We start from the raw sequence: 13,641 nt of genomic DNA on the forward strand, positions 1-13,641 counted from the left end.
TGAGCCACCCCTGGTCATGCATATTCCAAGGCTTTGTCAATGATGTTTCTTGAAACCGCATCTCTCTCAATTTCTTTATTTTCTCTCCAGATCTGCTCATATGTAATAGAGGTTCTTTCTTGTCTTTGCCAGCACCAACCTTGTACCAAGATTGAGAAATGTATGTTTGAACAGAAGCAAGTCCATGTCTTGAAGTATGTAATCTCAGCTCAAGGGTTCGATATGTACCCAGATAAGGTAACCGAAGTACTTAATTGATAGGTACCTTTGAGCCTTAAGTCACTCCAATGTTTTCTGGACTTTGCTAACAAGTATTGGCACTTCATTCAAAATTTCTCCAAGGTAGTGTCTCTACTTGTAAGGGCATGCCAAATAATTCCTGGAACCCCCAAGCTCGGCAGGCCTTTGAAGAACTGAAGCAACTCTTTGCATCCACTCCAATCCTGCGTCACCCTGATCAGCCAAACCTTTTGTCTTAGCAGTAGATGCTTCCGAGGTTGATACAGGTGCAGTCTTGTCGCAAAGACCCGATCCAGATTCTTGGCTCCACCCATGTGGTTACCTTTCCCAGAAGTTCTCTCCTGAGGAACAAACTATGATATGGAAAACCGAGAACTCCTCGCTATTAGGTCGGCCTTGGAAGAATGGAGACACCTTTTGGAAGGAGCCATCTTTTCAATTAAAACCTTACAGATCACAAAAATTTATATTGAAGCTGTGAAATGATTGAACCCCCCAGTAAGCCCTGTGGGCCATGTTCTTTGCTTGTTTCCAGTTCCTTATCATCTTCTATCACCCTGCTTGAAGAATGCTAAAACCAATACTTTGTCATGATAGTTCCCTCTGAGGAGGATCCAGAACCTTGCAATAAAGGCCCATCATTCCAGGCCCCAGGATTTCACAAATATAGTCAAGCATGATCTGATGGAGAAAATTACCTAGAATCTTTGGTTCAGGAACCTCCATTAGGGGGTTCCTTTTGGGCATACTTTTGTTCCAGGTGCTTATTTCCTGTATAGGTTTGTACTTATACTGAGGCATTCTTAGCAGTCAGTTGCCAGAGCTTGGTTCTCATACTCTGGCTACTCTTTTGTTTCCAGACTTCAGTATCATCAGCTTCCACATTCAATGTTCCTGCTTGTTTTCCTTCCTGGGTTCCTGGTTAGTTCCTGCTGCTTACCCTGTGTCTGGCTTCTCGCTCCTTATTCTTGGCAGGGGCTACCACCATTTCTCATTCCTCACTAGCCACCAGAACCAGAGGGCTCAACCCAAAGGGAAGGTGGATGGCCTAAGTGGAAGTCATCTACCATCTGTGGCCTGGATTTGATTCTGCTGGGATTAGGCCACTCATTCCTAGAGCAACCACAGACTATAACCATCACACAAGGTAGGGGTATGAGAGGGCAGGGGGAGAAAGATAAAGTCCTTAATTCTCTGAGAGATCTGGGGAAAAAGAGACTTGTGGCCAGATTTAAGATTTGTACATGATAAAAATAAGCACAATTTGCACACAAGATATTTTCCTTTTGTCATATTTATGCCTTAAGCAAAACTTGCATAATTTTAAAATTGCAAAGCCACTTCCAGAGTGGTCTCCAGGGTGATTTTCAGGTGCCAACATTACCATTTTCTCATAGGCCTGTCCAGCCCATCCAGGAACTGCTCTAACAGGACTAGCTTGGCTACTTCAATGCCCGTCTTGCCCTCCAGTTGCAACCATTTCCAGCCGACATCTTTTAGCCAATAGAAAAAACTATGTGGATTTTCCCTGGGCTGGAGGTTTCCCCACCAGAACTGTTGCTGATATACTTTTGGAATGCAACTAGCTCTTTCGAAGATGGTGGCCTTAACCTCTGTATATCTGGCTCTTCCATATGGGTTGACAGCTTGGAAAACAGCCTGGCTGCTGCCTGTAAACAGATTGCCTAGATATGTGGTCTATGTGGCTCTTAGCCAGCCTGCCAGCTGGGCAGTTCTCTCAAAGTTCCTCAGAAAACAGTCGGGATCATCTCCTTACATCATTTCAAGTATCAGAGATAGCAGGGGCGGCCAGGTCATGACAGCTTGAACAGCTTGTACTTTCTGAGTCAGTGACAGCTGTTGCTGATTGAATTGTTCCTGTAGTGCCTGCTGATGCATATAGTGGTTTTCTACCACTGTCTGTAGTTGCTGTTGTCCCTCTGCGAGGGTCTGTCGTATTCGCTTCATTTTGGATTAATGTGCTGTGGTGCCACGGAGGTTTGTCTTTGCCAATGCCCTGTTCAGGAATACGGAAAACAAAATCTTTCCCTTTTGCCTCAAGGAGGAAAAAAGAAACATACCCTAGCCTGTCCAACTCTAACTCACAGCGGTTCCCTACGTGTCCAGGCAGGGCTATCCTTCTGAGCCTGGTGTATTTAACACTCGGTTGCCACTGAAGCAAGGTCCCATGAGGAAAAAAAAAGTTCCATGGGCCTGTGTTTTATGCAGGTGCTTAGAGCAGATAATCCCACCATTGTTACTACATGTAACGACGTAGGAGTGGCTCATGGTTTGCAGGGGGAAATGTGCCAGAGAACAGAGGAGTCTTCACTCCTGAGGTTCTTCACAATCTTTTATTATTATTTACACAAACAGAAAAGACCTGCTTACCTCAACAGTCTTTAGAGATCATAAGAATATAAGAATATAACAACATAAAATATGCCATAATGGGTAATCCATCAAGCCCAGTATCCTGTTTCCAATAGTGGACAATCCAAGTCATAACTACCTGTCAAGTACCCAAACATTAGATAGATCACAAGCTACTATTTTTGCGCTGGAGGTGGACCCTTGGCCTGGTACAGGATTGGTACTGCCCTCTGGTCGGACCCAGAGAGCGCCTGCCACCAGGAGGCAGAGCACATGAGGAGAAAGAGGCTAGCTGGAGCTTCGCCAATAGCAACCCGGGGTTTCCGCAGGTTGAGCCCTTGGGTACCCAGGCCACCTGGTCTTAGGTGGGCCTCGCAGGGTCTCCTAGAGAGGAAGTGCAGGGGAGTGCCCACCACGAACAAGGGTGCATGGTCGATGTCCAATCAAGAATGTCCAGAGGTCGCAGGAGGCCAGAATAGAGTGAGTGGATAGCGAGGATCAAGGCAAAAATATAATTTCAGAATGGTCAGCCGAAGCAGGGGTCAGTACCTATAGTCAGTCCGGGCATAGTTAGATCAGGCAAAGGTCAAGTTCCAGGCAGTCAGGAGTGGTCAGTGAACAGGCAGAGGTCAGTTCCAGGCAGCAATCAGGAGTGGTCAGTGTACAGGCAGAGGTCAGTTCCAGGCGGCAGACAGACATGGTCAAGAGCAGGCAAAAGTCAGTACCGTGAGATCAGTCCAAAGGGTACTACAAGGAGAGATGAAGGAACAGGAGACGCTGGAACAGGAGAGACACTGGAACAGGCAAACTAGAGAACACCGGAGTGTACGATTGCCAAGGTACTGGGCTAGGGGCTGAGCCCTTCTATATATACCGGGTTCATGTGACGTCAGAATCGTGCGCCACCCATGAGTTTCCCGTGCTTGGCCCTTTAAAGTTAGAAGAGCTCCCTGTGCGCGCATGCGCTAGGGGCGGGGCCGACGTCGAGGAGGATGCCAAACCCCAGCGAGAGGAGCACTGCGAGGGAGAAGGCCCCAATGGGCCTGGGGATGCTCTTGGAGGCCGCGGCCGAGCAGCACAGGGACTGAAGGAGGAGCTGGTGGATGGTCACGCCAGGTGAGCAGGCCTGGTCACAGCACCAACGCGGCCAGGAAGCACAACAGTACTCCCCCTTCTAGGCTTTCCCCTTACCGGCCTTGGCTTCTCAGGATGGGTCTGGTGAATCTCAGCGAAGAGGTCCTTGTCATAGATGTGGTGGGAGGGCTCCCAGGAGTTCTCCTTCGGCCCAAAGCCCTCCCATGACAGGAAGTACTCCCAATGGCCTCTATGTCGTCGGACATCCAGGACCTCTTTCACTTGGAGGATGTCTTTGGGTTCAGTGGCAAGTTGGGAAGGTGCAGGAGGCCTTCGAGAAGGCCAGATCAAGACTAGTGGTTTCAATAAGGAGACATGGAATGTGCTGTGGATACCCATGGAGGTGGTAAGTTGCAGCTGGTACATAACCGCTCCTATGCGTCGGATGATTGGGAATGGTCCAATGAACCTGGGAGCCAATCATTGTGAAGGGAGATGTAATCTGATGTGCTTAGTGCTTAGCCAAACTTTCTGGCCAGGCTAGAACAAAGGTGCAGTGCGGCAGTGAGCATCTGTGAAGCATTTGGCTCTCTCGGCAGCCTGACCCAGTCTCTCTTTGACCTGATTCCAGAGATGGCGAATCATCTGTGCCGTAGACTGGGCTGCAGGCGAAGGTACAGAAAACGGCACTAGTAGAGGCAGGCGTGGCTGGCAACTGAATACTACTGAGAAGGGTGAGACATCAGTGACAGAGGCAATGTGGGTATTGTGAGATAACTCAGCCCATGGCAAGAGGTCAGCCCAGTTATCCTGCTGATCATTGACGTAGCTTCGTAGGAATGTCTTCAGGGCACGGTTTGTTCTCTCGGCTTGGCCATTTGCTTGAGGATGCTAGGCCGAGGTCAGATTCAGGGTGATATCAAACTTTTACAAGGGACTTCCAGTACTTGGCAGCGAATTGCGGACCACGATCAGAAATTATCTCTTTGGGTAATCCACACCCCCCTCCCCCCTCCCTCTTTTCCTTCCCACTCTACCTTCCTCCCCGCAATATTTCTACCATGCTTTGTAATGCATAATGTAATTATATTCTTGTAAAAACCTGTTATCACGTTATAATATTCATGTTACAATGTTATTATGTTAAAATGTTTATGTTCCAATGTTACTATCTATTAATAATAAGACTCCTTAGCCTTTAAGTTACAATGTTTTCAAGATTACAATGTATCAACACTAAGACACCTTAGTCTTACTAGTTTCCATGAGTTAAAATGTAAACCGATGTGATATTGCCCAATGAATGTTGGTGTATAAAAACAAACAAACAAACAAACAAATAAATAAATAAATAAATGTAAGCAGAATACGTTTCTTAGGAAGAGTTTTGCCAATTCAGGAGCTGAAGGAAGGCTTTGTAGTGGCACAAAATGGGCCATCTTTGAAAAGCAGTCAATAATAACCCAAATGACCGTATTGCCCTTTGATGGAGGCAGATCAACTATGAAGTCAGTAGAGATGCTTGACCAGGGGTTCTTTGCTGCAGGACAGTATCGGAGTTCAAAGTTGAAATGTTCAAAGAACAGTGCCCAGCGGGCCTGTCTGGGATTCAGTAGCTGGGCTTCCTTTAAATGTTCAAAGTTCTTGTGGTCTGTGAATATCGTAAACTTGGGCTGTGCTCCTTCTAACCAGGGGTGCCATTCTTGAAGGGCCAATTTCACAGCTAAGAGTTCACGGTCCCCAATGGTATAGTTTTGCTCCGCAGCAAAAAACTTGTGTGAGTAGAAGGAGCAGGGTACTAAGACCCCCTTGGAGGAATATTTGCTAAGGACCGCCCCTGCTCCAATAGCAGAAGCGTCAACTTCGACAACAAAACGACGGTTAGGATCTGGATGATGTAGACATGGACCAGTGCAGAAGGCCTCTTTCAAGGCGAGGAAAGCAGATTGATCCTTGGGGCTCCAAACTTGAAGGATACTTCCTTTCCTAGTCATGGCCGTGAGTGGAGCAGCTAGTGTGGAGTAGTTAGCGATGATGTTTCTGTATTAATTTGTGAATCCGAGGAATCTTTGTAAGGCGCGGAGCCAATCTTTGTAAGGCGCTGGGGCCAATCTCAAATACTTAGAGTTTCTCAGGATCCATGGTGAAACCACGATTGGAGATGATGTAGCCCAGGAATAGAAGGCAGGTCTGTTCAAAAATACACTTCTCTAATTGTGCATAGAGGTGATTGTCTCTGAGGCATTGGAGGACTGTTTGGACATGTGAGTGGTGGGATTTCAGGTCTTTGGAAAAGATCAGTATATCGTCAAGATATACCACAACAAATGAGTATAATAGATCTCTGAAGATCTCATTCATCAAATGCTGAAAGACTGCAGGGGCATTACAAAGTCTGAAAGGCATTACTACGTACTCGTAGTGGCCATCCTTCATATTGAAGGCAGTCTTCCAGATGTCCTCGGGTTGGATTCTTACAAGATTGTATGCCCCTCGGAGATCTAACTTTGTAAAGATCTGGGCTCTTTGTAGGTGATCAAATAGTTCACTAATGAGTTGCAAGTTACGGCTTTTAGCCCATGGTAGTCTATGCAAGGTTGTAAACTACCATCTTTTTTCTTCATGAAGAAGAATCCAGCTCCTGCCGTGGAATCGGAGGGTCTTATGAATTCTTTATTCAGATTCTCCTTAATGTACTCTGACATCGCTCCAGAAGCGAGAGCGGGTAGGTTCTGCCCTTGGGAGGCATGGTACCCGGTAGGAGCTCAATGGGACAACTGAATTCTCAAAGTGGAGGCAGGATGTCAGCATTTTGTTTCGAGAACACATCTTTGAATTCGGCATATGGAGCAGGTAACCCAGTAAGGGTTGTAGAGTTCAGAACGGTAACCGCTGGGGACACCTGTCACAAACAGCGGTTCTGGCACTGGGGTCCCCACTGACTTAACTGCAGGGATTGCCAGTCGAAATGGGGTGTGTGTACCTGGAGCCAAGGAAGTCCAAGGATTACCGGATGCATGGAATGCTTCAAGATGAACAGAGAGATTTCCTCTTCATGGAGGGTTCCCACAGTGAGACAGAAGGCCATGGTGCAATGGGTAATGGGCAAAGGCGCAGATCCCCATTGAAATGGGGTGAAGCTGAGAGGGCCAATGATGCCCGCGGAGGCAGGGTTTAAGCAAAAACCCCTGACTTGCCCATAACAGAATCCTCTAGTTGAAACTGTAGTCTCTCCACAGATGAAGCCAATGCTTCCATGTTTCGCTGTTGTTCTCGAACATGAGCAGCTAGGCCAGGGATGGCCTGCAAGGCGGGAAATTCCACCGAGTCCATGGCCTTGGCATACTCTGATCAGGACACCTCCCCCACTGACTCCTACTCCCACCCCTGACCTCCACGGCTTCCTTGTAAAAAGTTATATATTTAGCCCACATTTTCTATACTTTTATGCCTTATTATTGTAAACTGTTCATATCTGTATGTACACATGTTCTTTGTTTCACTGTAAAGCACCTGTTGCTGACTTTTGTTTAATGTGAATCGATGAGATGTTCCCAACATTCATCGGTATATAAAAACTTCTAAATAAATAAATAAATCTTCCATTTTATTTTCCATTTCCTTCTTAATAATTCCTAACATTCTGTTTACTTTTTTCATTGCCACAGCACACTGGGCCGACGATTTCAATGTATTATGCACTATGACACCTAGATCTCCTTCCTGGATGATAACTCGTAAGATAGAACCTAACATTGTGTAACTACAGAAGGGTTATTTTTTCCTATATACATCACTTTGCACTTGTCCATATTAAATTTCTGCCATTTGGAAGACCAATTTTTCAGTCTCGCAATATCCTCTTGCAATTCATCACAATCTGCTTGAGATTTAACTACTCTGCATAATTTTGTGTCATCCGCACATTTGATCACCTCACTCATCGTATGCCTTTCCAGATTATTTATAAATATATTAAAAAGAACCGGTTCAAGTACAGATCCCTGAGGCACTCCACTGTTTACCTTTTTCCTCTGTGAAAATTGACCATTTAATCCTACTCTTTGTTTCCTGTCTTTTAACCAATTTGCAATCCACAAAAGGACATCGCCTCCTATCCCATGACTTTTTAGTTTTCTTAGAAGCCTCTCAAGAGGGACTTTGTCGAATGCCTTCTGAAAATCCAAATACACCACATCTACTTGTTCACCTTTGTCCACATGTCTATTCACCCCTTCAAATAAATGTAGGAGATTTGTGAGGCAAGACTTCCCTTGGGTAAATCCATGCTGGCTGTATCCCATCAAACCATGTCTATCTAACGGCCTGATTTTAAATTGCCGGCATGCATAAAAACGGGGGTTACACATGGCCGGGCCTTGCGCACATCACGCGCATGTTACAAGGGGCCCAGCCGCATGAGTAACCCTCGTTACGTGCACAAGATCCAAGCCAAAGAAACAGGGGTGGTCCAGGGGGCAGGGAGGGGTAGTCCAGGGGGCGGGGTGGGGTGGAGCTGGAGGTGGCTGGTACAGCAGCCATTGAAATTAGTGCTTCAGAGGATCCAGAGACGGGAGGATTATCCAGGAGGCTGTTTCACCAGCTAGGCATTGTGACAAATGCAGAATGGGGAAAGAGGATTCTGGTGTTCTGGGAAGAAGGGAGACATTGAAGAACCAGTGGGAGTCTCAAATCCCTGCTCAACTACTCGAGTAGTTTGAAGACCTATTTGTCTTTGTATCTGAGTTTTTTCCCTTGTACTACTCATCACTTGATTTTTGTCTTCAGTAAAGTCCCATTGGACCTAGAAGCAACTGATCTCCTTCACTCAAAAACCTTGTTTTAGGGCATTATCAAGTTTTGTCTGGACTCTGCAACACCTGAAGGCAGCCCCTTGTCTTCTACAGGGAGAGCCCTCTAAAAAGGGAGTTATATTTGAAACAGAAAACATTGTGCGCTAACCTTGGTTTTTCAAGTTCCTATCAACCCCAAACTTCCTCTATTCCATGCTGTGGTGCCTGAGGGTTAAAACACGTTTTGACAGAAATGAAACAGCTCAAGTTGGGTGATTGTTAATGTATGAGTATTTTGACAGATTATCATTGGCTGTTTACATTTTGCTTTTAAAGATTATGCCTTTTAAACAAACATAGCTTTTCATTTTAATAAAACAAACCTTGTGAGTCAAGAATATAAGCAAGAGATATAGACTTCCGAAGCTTATGGAGATTGATGAAATGTAGTAAGTATGTGATGGAGCAATAGCTGGAGAGGAGATAAACCATAGTGACTCATCTGATCATATCAGCCAATCTACGTTACAACACATTCTAGGTAAATATAAAAGAACTGCCCCAAAATGTAAACTCATGATGAGCTTTGCTGGGAATGACATCACTAGCAGGTAAGGACAGTGGGAAAGGAAAGAGTGAAGGTGCTGTGTGTAGCATGAAATGTTGTGTTATTAGCAAGAAACAGATATTTCCTACAGCTGAGTGAAACTAGAAAAAATGTAAGACTTCCTCTAAATGAGACCCATATACATCACCTCTTAGCTGACTGCACAGTGATGTGTCCATTAGCCTCTTGTTGACTATACGATACTGTGTATAATATCCTTTAACTAACACTACGGTGCTGTATATATTACTTTATCACTACCATACAAAGTCCTTCAACTGTGTGCACAGCACTGTGCACAATACAGGGGTTTACATGAGGAAAATACAGGGGTTTACATGAGGAAATTGTATTTGTTTCATTTTTCTTAAGGGTTTTTTTTTTGTTGTTACTTTCACAAAATGTGTTTTTATGTGCGTAAAGTCAATTTATGCATGTAAAGAAATGAAACAAAATAAATGCACATTTCTAGTACAATATCTAATAAACTAAATGGGCAGCAAATTTATATTAGCCTTTCAACAACTATCCGCCAGCACTGCGTTAAGTAACATATTAGCTGACAGTGGATAAGGACCTCTTGATCCACACAATCTTCCCAGTTTCCCTTTGCCTACTGAGTTGACATCATCTATTTCCCTTGCAAAAATAAGGAGGTGAAAGACTGTCTTTAAAGATATGCACCTATTAAATGCTGAAGTATTTAAAATTCAAACATGAGTATTGCATGTTTCTGGGCCTTCTCGTCCCCCTTCTCCCCAAACCTCGCCATCACTCCCAGCCCTTCTTGAGCAGTGATGCTAATACTGCTTCATGTTTACCTGTTCTTGTGATCCCTTGTCCATTAGGCCTTATGTCTGGTTGTCTTCATTCTATGGAGAATTATGGGAGTAAAAAGAAATCATGCAATTGGTTGTGGGCCCCTCAAAATGAGTTACTTCACATTATAGATAGAGAGACATATATATACACACACACATTCATATACACATACACATAGATAGATTGTTAGATAGATAGATAGATAGATATGGAGGGTATCTACCAGGTGGTCACATTGCCAGCCAGTGGCTCAAAAACCCCACTTTGTTTCTCTTCAAGTTGCTGAAAGGAGTCAGCTCATGCATATATACCCACGGGCACAGAGAGGCAAACCCAAACCCAGAAAGAAACAGACACCCCACACCCAGACAGAGAGCAAAACAGATCTCCAGACAGACACAGACAGCGAGACAAAGACAACCCTGTTGTATTAGTGATGAGAATGTGGACCCCTTGTCCGAGGTGGAGCTGGCGCAACCCGAGAGGGCGAACCCCCGCAGGTCCCCACCGTTGGAAGGTGAGGCCGGGCTGTTGCAGGGGACGGCTGGAGCTTTGCCAATACCAACCCCGTTCCCCGCAGGTTGAGCCCTTGGGTGCGGGAGCCGGCTGGTCTTAGGTGGGCCCCTGTGAAGACAGTAGAACAGCAGCCGGAGGGATAGTCCGAAGTCAGTCCAAGATCAGAAGCCAGAGGATCGCCGATAGCCAGTCCGTGTTGGAGCCAGGAGAATCATCGAAAGCCAGTCCGAGGTCCGAAGCCAGAAGAGTCGCCGAGAGCTGGTCCAAGGTCAGAAGCCAGAAGATCCGTCTGGGGGGTCAGAGGAAGGAACAGGAGCAGGAACAGGAGACAGAAGGCAGGAACAGGACTCGGAAGGCAGGAACAGGACGCGGAAGGCAGGAACAGGATGCGGAAGGCAGGAGCAGGAACCACAGCACCAACGAAGCACAGAAGACCTCACCGAAGTGAAGCAGACTCGTTGCTAAGTCAAGGAACATGAAGAGGAGGCTCCAATATATAGTTCCAGTCTCCTGACATCATCCCAGAGGCTGGCCTGCTCTAATTGGTGCTAGCCCTTTAAAAGTGCCCAGGGGGGCGCGGCCACGTGCCTAGGGAGGGCCCAACCGGGAAGGGCTGCCAGCGGCATCAGCCAGCAGCATAGAGCCATGAAGATGGAGCCAGGGACTGCCGTGGGAGGCAGCTTCTTTAGCAGCAGTAGCCGCGGGAGAGCCCGAAGCTGGCGGCGTGGCAGGGCCGTCTCCCTGCTGTGCTCCCAATGCCCGCAGAAGTGATAAGGGGGGCCAGCCATGGCTGTCCGTGGCTGGCGCATCTAACAATTCCACAGAGAGACAGAAACCCAATAATAATAATAATAATACCACCACACCACGAAGACAGATATACAACATCTAGACAGAAAAGGGAATGATGAGTGAAGTGATGAAATTTCCAAAATGATTCAAAATTATTCAAATTTGTTGAAACAGCAGGACTGCAGAAGGACCTTGTGATACCAGGAGACTGGGTAAATGAATGGCAAATTAAATTTAATATGGAAAAGTGCAAAGTGATGCACACAAGGAAAAATAATCTAAACTATACGTACATGATTTTGGGTTCTGCATTGGGAGTCACCATCCCGGAAAAGGACTTTGGAGTCCTTGTGGCCAATATGTTGAAATCCTTGGTACAGTGTGTGGTGGCAGTCAAAAAAGCAAATAGAATGTTAGGAATGATCCAAAAAGAAATGGAGAATAAAATAAAAAATATATTGCCTTTGTATCGAGCCATGGTGCATCAGCACCTTGAGTAATGTGTGCAGTTCTGGTCATCCCATCTCAAGAAAGACATAGCGGCACTGAAAAAAGTACAGATGAGGGCAACCAAAATGATAAAGGGGATACAATATTTAACTGTGATGAGAGGTTATGCAGGCTAGGGCTCTTCAGCTTGGAAAAGAGATGGCTGAGAGGGGACATGATAGAAGTTTATAAAATCATGAGTGGGGTGGAACAGGTAAATAAAGGACAGTTATTTACCATTTCAAATAGTACTTAAACTAGGGGACACTCCATGAAACTTAATACAAGAAAATTCAAAAAAAATAATAGAAAGTACTTTTTTTCACTCAGTGCACAATCAAGCTGTGGAATCCTTTGCCAGAGGACGTGGTCAAGGCAACAAGCATAGCGGGGTTTAAAAGAGGTTTGAACAAGTTCCTGGAGGAAAAGCCCATAACACATTACTAACCAGAGACACTAAAGAAAGCTATTGCTATCCCTGGGAGTGAGTAGCAGGAATTAGATCTACTCAAGAGATATGCCAAGTACTTGTGACCTAGATTGGCCACTGTCAGAGACAGGATCTGGGCTCAATGGACCTTGGTATGATCCAGCATGGCACTTCATAAGTTCTTATATATTCTTATGTAAAAACACAGGCAGACACACCATACCCAGACAGAAGACAGGCACATAGACATATCACAGATGAACACAGAGATTAATTGGCACACCTTCACAAATAGACAAACACAGGCAGACACAGCACACTCAGATACAGAAGAAGACACAAACAGATAGATCACGTCCCATAGAGACATAGACCATACATTTAGACAACTGTACACCAAACAAATAGTAAGAACATAAGAAAATGCCATACTGGGTCAGACCAAGGGTCCATCAAGCCCAGCATCCTGTTTCCAACAGTGGCCAAATAGTCACCCACAGACAGACCCAGAGTGAGATGTATCACACCCAGACAGACAGGCCAGCACCACAATGATAAGGGCTGTAAAAGTTTTCAAGAGAATTAGCTACCAGCCAAAATTTTATAGATGCTGAGAAAAGCTCCAATACACTGCTAGATTGCCAGCCAAGTGTATTGCTGATGTCTATGTTTTTCAAAGTATAAATACAAAGTTATATAAAAAAAAACTTCATCTCATCCTACCCAAACTTCTTTTATATTGTTTTCACTATTTTTTCCTACTTTACAGGGTCATTCATCAAAGTGCGTTAGCGAATTTAACGTGCGAATGCACATTAAATGAGGTCTAACGCTTGTTGGGCACACTATAAATGGTACAATGCAAGCTAGTATGCAAATTTAAAATTCAGTATGCATATCGGCAGAGTTAATGCAAATTAAGGTGTCCTGCTGCATTCCGCGATACAATTGTGCACACTAACGTGGGATTTAACATCAGAAATAGCTACACCTTTTTTTGGCTGTACCTGGGGAAAAACTCCTTTCGCATATCGCAGCTATTACCGTGGCAATTATCGCACGTGATAAAAGGAGCTATTCTATCAGACACACCTACCAGGCTCTCCTGGGCCAATAAAAACACTAGTTCTTACCTGGCCTGTCTTCCTAAATCCATAATGTTTGTGGCAAGTTTACTTGTTGGGCCGCAGACAACAACAACAACAAGAGGAACAACAACCACAAGAACAGGCAAGGGAAGTTCCAACCCCTCCTAGGGAAGTTCGTGCACTGGAGCCTGAGCCACTGGCCCTGCAGGGAGAGGGTCGGGACCCATGGCAGCGCCTGGCATGCAGGCAGGCATGGCGAAGGAAATACAGAAATGCATCTTTCCTCCATGAACCTCATTGCTGGGCTTGCCAAAGGATTATGTGGTTAGCAGGTATCGACTCAGCTCTCGGGCTATCCTGAATTTCTATGAAGAAATCAGAGGGGATCTGGATCCAGTCACGGAAAGGTCCCATGCT

This window comes from Rhinatrema bivittatum, chromosome 6 (assembly GCF_901001135.1).
Source record: "Rhinatrema bivittatum chromosome 6, aRhiBiv1.1, whole genome shotgun sequence".
Lineage (NCBI taxonomy): Eukaryota > Metazoa > Chordata > Amphibia > Gymnophiona > Rhinatrematidae > Rhinatrema > Rhinatrema bivittatum.